The following is a 7500-nucleotide window of genomic DNA, read 5'->3' on the forward strand; positions in this document are numbered from 1 at the left end:
GGGAGGAATCAGCAGAGATAATGTAGACACTGAGTTACTGTGACAGCTGGGAGGACAGAATAAAAGAACAAGAAGGAAAGGACGATGAAGAGACTGTTAGAATTAGAATTAAAAGTAGAATTAGAGTTAGAGTTAGAACCAGAAGAGGAATCCTAATTCTAATCAGAATAGAGGGAATTCAGCACTTAACGAACACGACTTGCCCAGTGTTGGGCTCAATGCTCAATCATCTCGAGCTTTCATTCTAATTTCATTTATTTATTGTATTTTATTTTATAATATTTTATTCTTTTATTTCATCATCATTATTATTATTTTATTTTTTATTATTTATCTTATTTTATTTTTTTATTAGTAGAAAAACATTTAAATGATTACATTATCAGAAACCATTATCGGATTACAATAATAGAATTATAATAGAACTGGTACACTGCTAAAATCACTCAGAAATTTATAGTAAATTTCACAATTTATTACAAAGAAATGGCAAGATACTCTAAAAAAGACTGAAATAGTATTTTATTGTAAAATGTACTTCAATAATATTGGAAGAATCAGTGTATAAAACTCTAGTTTAGAACTAGAATCAGAGTTAGAGTTGTGGTTTGAATGTGGTTTAAGGAGGATGAGCTAAACACATTCTCACCTCTGTTGATGACGCTTTACTAAAAAACCTAATTCCAGAATACTTATTTCATCAAAAATAACTGACAGCAAATGCGTTAAGTAAAGTTAGAATTACAGTTAGTGGAGGTTTGAGTTTGTAGAATTAGATTGATTTAGAATTAGTCATTTGAATTAGAATAAGATTCTGTTTAATTTTGTATTAGTTAATGTAAGTGTCATAGAGATAGAATTTCAGCAGAGGTGGACAGTAACAAAGTACATTTACTTGAGCACTGTACTTAAATGGGGTGGTATAATGCCCTTTTCACAAGATGTAAAATAAGTCTCTGATGTCCCCAGAGTGTGTATGTGAAGTTTTAGCTCAGAATACCCCACAGATATTTGTATATAGCATGTTAAAATTGTCACTTTTTGAAGGTGAGCAAAAACCCACCATTTTTTTGTCTGTTCCTTTAAATGCAAATGAGCTGCTGCTCCCGGCACAGGGGGCGGAGCTTCAACAGCTTGCACTCACACACACATGCACTGGAAATTTCTAAAACTTTTAGCCTTTTATGTTCAAACCAGAGTCAGACAAAGATGGAGAGACTCTAGAAGAAGTGACAACATTTCTGAATGGTTAGTTGATGAATTTATGTAGCTGATGTGTAGTTATCTTCTAATCATTGATTAGAATTTTCTGTCTTGATAATCTATAAATCGCGTTCCCGGGGGCGGGGTTATGTAAATTCTAGGGTTGGTGATGTCATTAACCCGGGAGGAATGTGGTGTAGTCTCTACCAGCCGTTTGTTGTAGTCCTTAAAAAGCGATTTCTCTAAAAGCAAATATCTCCCTTTGCTTTGAACTTTGAGCGTTGTAACTTTACAGATGTTGTTTATGCTCAAACAGCAACATTACACACTAACTAAAGTTTGAAAAGTCAAATCATAATCAACCACCCCTTTAAGTACACTATTTGAGTATCTGTACTTGAGTATAATTTTTTCTGGAAACTTTTTACTTTAACTTCACAACATTTGAAAGACAAATATCGTGCTTTTTACTCCACTACATTTCTGTCAAGGTCCTTGAGTAGAGAGTAGTAACGTCAGGAAATACATGTGATATTGATATGAGGACAGGCATAGATTCAGAGGCATAAGGAACTGTAAGTATTGCATACAACAATGCAACAATAATAAAACAATGCATTGACATTTACTTTTTACTTCTGATCCTGAAGTACTTTTAAAAACGAGTACTTCTGCACTTTTACTTAAGTAAAAATTTGTCTTTACAACTTTTACTTAACAGAGTAAAATTTGACCAGTAGTCTCTGTACTTTCACTCAAGAAAGGAAGTTGTGTACTTTGTCCACCTCTGGATTTCAGGGGTCGTAATGAAGAGGAAGAAAGAAAACACTCGAGCAGAAGCGAGTGTCTGAAAGCTGGTGGTGAACTACAGTACTGAGAAGTGTTTGTGAAGCTGCAGAGAGACAGAAGGGCTATAACCTGTGAATTCCCACTCGGGTCGTCAGTAATTCAGATTAATAGCTGCTAAATGATTGGGTGGTGGATCTGTTAATGACTCAGACAATAGACAATGACTCTGATGTAAATATAAATGTAGTTTATATCAGTCTTAAACATACAGCATCTCTGTCTAGTGTTGGTGGCCATCTAGTGTTAAGATGGAAATCTCCTCCATCTCTCTCTCTCTCTGTCTTTCTCTCTCTCCAGTGCTAATGTATCTCTCTCTCTCTCTCTCCCTGTCTCTCCCCAGTGCTAATATTTCTCTCTGTCTCTCTCTCTCCAGCGCTATATTCTCTCTGACTCCAGTGCTAATATCTCTCTGTCTGTCTCTCTCTCTCCAGTGCTATTGTCTCTCTGTCTCTCTCTCACTCCATCGTTAATATCTTTATGTCTCTGTCTCTCTCTCTCTCTCTCTCTCTCTCCAGCGCTATTGTCTCTCTCTGTCTGTCTCTCTCTCTCTCTCTAGCACTAATATCTCTCTCTGTCAATTCAATTCAAATGAGCTTTATTAGCATGACTGTGTAACACAATGTTGCCAAAGCATCAACATATTATATATAAATAATAAAACAAACAAACAAAACATATATGTATAATGTATACTATTATATTACTATAATGCTATTTTCTCTCTCTCTCCAGTGCTAATGTATCTCTCTCTCTCTCTCCAGCGCTATTGACTCTCTCTGTCTCTCTCTCTCTCTCTAGCACTAATATCTCTCTGTCTCTCTCTCTGCAGTGCTAATCTCTCTCTCTCTCCAGCGCTATTGTCTCTCTCTGTCTCTCTCTCTCCAGTGCTAATGTATCTCTCTCTCTCTCTCTCTCTCTCTCTCTCTCTCTCTCTCTCTCTCTCTCTCTCTCTCTCTCCCTCCCTCCTCTCTCTCTCTCTCTCTCTCTCTCTCTCTCTCTCTCTCTCTCTCCTCCCTCCTCTCTCTCTCTCTCTCTCTCTCCCTCTCTCTCTCTCTCTCTCTCTCCCTCCCTCTCTCTCTCTCTCTCTCTCTCTCTCTCTCTCTCTCTCTCTCTCTCTCTCTCTCTCTCTCTCTCTCTCCAGCGCTATTGTCTCTCTCTGTCTCTCTCTCTGAGAGTCTGATGGAGTTTGGCAGCTCTTGCTTGCAGCCACAGGCCAGCCTAAAGCCATTGCAGATGATAGTTTTAATTGCTTTCAATCTTTCAGGCAAGTCCCTGCCTACTGGCACCAAGTACTCTCTCTCTGTATGTGTGTGTGTGTGTGTGTGTGTGTGTGCGCGCGTGTTCATTGTGACTTTAGCTGAGGAACTCTTAGTGATGCTGGCTTCTGGTAAAATGACTACAGAAGTTGAAATGAAAGAAATGTCATAGTGCCACACCTCTCAATAATGTTGAAGTACCATATTAGAAATATTATTACATATGCTGTTGGCAGATGCGGTGCATATACAGCCCAGATAATTCACCACAAATCATCTGAATGTATGTAATATATTTATCAGAAGAAGTAACAATGATTTTGAATATGTGTTTTCTCTAGCAGTGGTTTTGTATGTTGGTTTTAAACTAGTTCAGAACGATTAAATAATTGTGAAATATTGATTTTATTCTTTTCAATCAGTGTCAGTAAATAGCAGGTTGTCACTGAGATAACTTTCCTCAAATGTGTTTACATATTAAATCGGTTCGTGATTATCATATATTACCAGATCTATTGACAGTATTGATGTATTATGTGCATGTACTTCTACTGTATTTAAATAAGTGGTAATTTGTGCTAATAGTCCTGGGTCAAAAGTCCTTGACAGCCATTTTAATCAATGAATGAATTATTCATTACAGAGACTCTCATTATGACCATTAATATGACGGCCTGTTGTTTTGATGATCAGATTAACCTTTGACCTCTCAGACCAGAAAGTATCTTAAGGTCTGTCTTTGTGCTAGTTCTGCATTTTCTTTTGCACATAATCATGTTTGTGTGTGTGTATTCATACGAGTCGTCTTCATATTTGCATGTGCGTGTGTGTGTTTGTGCCCGCCATGAGGCATATTAAGCCATAACATTCCCACTGTGAATAATCTCTCTACATGCGATTTTTAATCATCTCATTCTCGCTCTGCCCGTCTCTCTCTCTCTCTCTCTCTCTCTCTCTCTCTCTCTCTGAATGGCCCCCAGTCTCTCTCTCTCTCGTTCACTGGCAGCTTGCATATGTTCATAAGGGTGAGTGACGACACCTCTGAAATCATCCCGGGGCGACGGCAGGGGAATCCAGCGCTCAGAGGCACGCGGCCGGGCCGAATGCAGCGCTCTGTTCATGTCACTCTTCAAGCCTCTTCTTGTTTCAGTTTTTAGTTTAGTTTTATTATTATTTTTATTTATTTTATATTTTTTATTTTATTTGGTTTTACTTTATATTTAGTATATTTCATTTATGTAATATTTTTATTTAATCACAAATTTTCTTTTTTATTGTATTGTTTTGTTTTATTTTTAGTATATTTCATTGATTTATTATTAATTATATTTAATTATATATTAACAATTTTATTTTGTTTTTTTTTCTTATTTTTAGTATATTTTATTAATGTATTATATTTTTATTTAATTATATATCATTTCGTTTTTATTTAGCTTTTTTTGTTTTAGTATATATTATTTATTCATAATTTTATTTTAGTATATTTTAAATTTTATTTTGCTGTTTTGTTTTTAGTATATTTAATTTAAATATATATATATATTGTAACGAGATTCAGATGTTACGGGAAGAAGGAGGCGGGAACCGGCGAACATTCAACATATTTTAATGATAAAAATAAACCAAATACAAAATGAAAGTAAAAGCCAGCAGCCCCTCACGGACGACTGCTGGCAAGACACAACATCAAATAAAACACAGGCCTGTTCCTCTCTCGCTCTTCACTGTCGTCGCTCCTCCTTTATGCTTCCGCTCCTCCGTGAGAGATGCGAGACGGGTGCGTCGCGCACGTGTCGCTCATTATCAATCACGCCACCGGCCTCGCGCCGTCCTCCCACGGCCCTCGACCTCGTCGTGCTCGCCACATACCCCCATCGCCCCTCGCAGGCCGGGGGGCACCCACGAGACTGCGCCTACTCCCCCTCCCCCCCTCCCCGGGGGGACCGATCACGGCGGCTGCGGTACCTGGGCTGGGGGTATGGATAGACGAGGTGAGGGAAAAGGAAACGGAAGCACGAGGAGCGACAGAGACGAGAGAGGGGAGAGAGGAAAAAAAAAGTATAAACAAAAAAAAATTCTTGTTCCGGTTCCCGGACACACTGCCGCTCGGTCCTCAACCAGCTGAGAGTCACTCGCGGTGCCATGCGATGGTACTGGACATCCGTTGGGGGACGGCTCGACGCTCCTCCGCCTCCTGGCGGACGGCGACGGCTCCTCCGGTTGAGGGCAGCCGGCAGCGAGTCTCCCGTTCCCTGCTCCGCCCCCATCATGGCCGACGGCAACAGGCTCCGGCCCACGGCGAACGGGACTCCTCCGCTCCCTCTCGGACGGCAGCCACCCCTCCTCGACCCAGGAGCACGGCAGCGAGCTCTCCGTCCCACCAGATCTTCCATCGCTCCAGCACCATCGCCTCGGGCAGCAATCGGCGGCCATCGCTCCCTCGTGCTGCCCGACCTCCTCAGCACCGCGATCCCCCCCAGCAGCGAGGGCTCTCCGACAGCGTGTCCCTCCTTCCTCCCGGGTTTCGGCACCAGTGTAACGAGATTCAGATGTTACGGGAAGAAGGAGGCGGGAACCGGCGAACATTCAACATATTTTAATGATAAAAATAAACCAAATACAAAATGAAAGTAAAAGCCAGCAGCCCCTCACGGACGACTGCTGGCAAGACACAACATCAAATAAAACACAGGCCTGTTCCTCTCTCGCTCTTCACTGTCGTCGCTCCTCCTTTATGCTTCCGCTCCTCAGTGAGAGATGCGAGACCGGTGCGTCGCGCACGTGTCGCTCATTATCAATCACGCCACCGGCCTCGCGCCGTCCTCCCACGGCCCTCGACCTCGTCGTGCTCGCCACATATATATATATATTCTATTTGACTGTTGTTTTGTTTTATTTTCAGTATATTCTAATATATATATATATATATATATATATATATATATGTATATATATATATACTATTTTATTTTGTTGTTTTGTTTTTGTATATTATATTTTTAGTAAATTAACATTTTCATTTGATTCTGTTTTTTTTTTTTACTGTATTTTTTATTTAATTGTATTTTATTTTTAGCCGACATCTTATTAAATTGACAGGTTTCTGAATATTATAATATTGTCAGGACAGTTTCCGTCAGCATCAGTAAAAATATACATACATACATATATATATATATATATATATATATATATATATATATATATATATATATATATATATATATATATATCAAATTTAGTTGTATTTAGAGTACATGTGTCTAAGTTTAATACTTTGACCGTAATTTCAAAAATAAATTATATCATTTCATAGTTAAAACTTTTAAATTAAATTGTTGCTTCCCATAAATATCTAGTAGTTATTAAATGTACTTTTTGTTAGCTACTTTTCCAGTAGTTTTGAAGGATGCTGGTCATCATATTGTGTCATATGTGTGTGTTCACGCGCCTCTGAAAGGTCACATGACACTAAATGTGTGAGGAGAAATGGGAAGAGAGTTCCAGAGTTCCTGTAAGCAAGGAGTGTGTGAAGTGCGGCGCTCAGACCGGGAATGTACAGTTTTAAATGCTGCATTTGCGTTGCTAAGTGTGTGTGTTCTCTCTCTCTTTCTCTGTGTGTGTGTGTGTGTGTTAGTGCTGCTCCTTTTGTCCTGATCCAGTTTGACTCTAATGGGGCCCAGTGGTGAATTTTTCATTTTGCCCAGAGGGAAGCAACATCGTCCTGCCGAGAGAGAGAGACAGACAGAGAGACACAGAGAAACGTCTTTTTTTAGACACACTTGGTTCCTCCGTCAATGGGCCCAGTGGTGAATTTTTCATTTTGCCCAGAGGGAAGCAACATCGTCCTGCCGAGAGAGAGAGACAGACAGAGAGACACAGAGAAACGTCTTTTTTTAGACACACTTGGTTCCTCCGTCAATTAACGCATGTATATTCAGTGTAGGACGACATCAAACACTGATTCCTGTGAAGTTCCTCTGACACTGACACTGGTCCTCTGACACGTCCAGTCATGTGATCATGCAGACGACACACGCTTGAGTCTGGCTGGTGGCATTTCCTCATCTTGTTCGACACTCCTTCGCTTATCCTCTCATCTGTTAAGTACAAATTAAGTCCAAAAATTGTGTAAAAACAGAATTCTGTCATTATTAACTGTTAACGAAATGCATGTGCACATTTGAAC

This window comes from Scardinius erythrophthalmus (genome assembly GCF_964197995.2).
Source record: "Scardinius erythrophthalmus genome assembly, chromosome: 22".
NCBI classification, from domain to species: Eukaryota; Metazoa; Chordata; class Actinopteri; order Cypriniformes; family Leuciscidae; genus Scardinius; species Scardinius erythrophthalmus.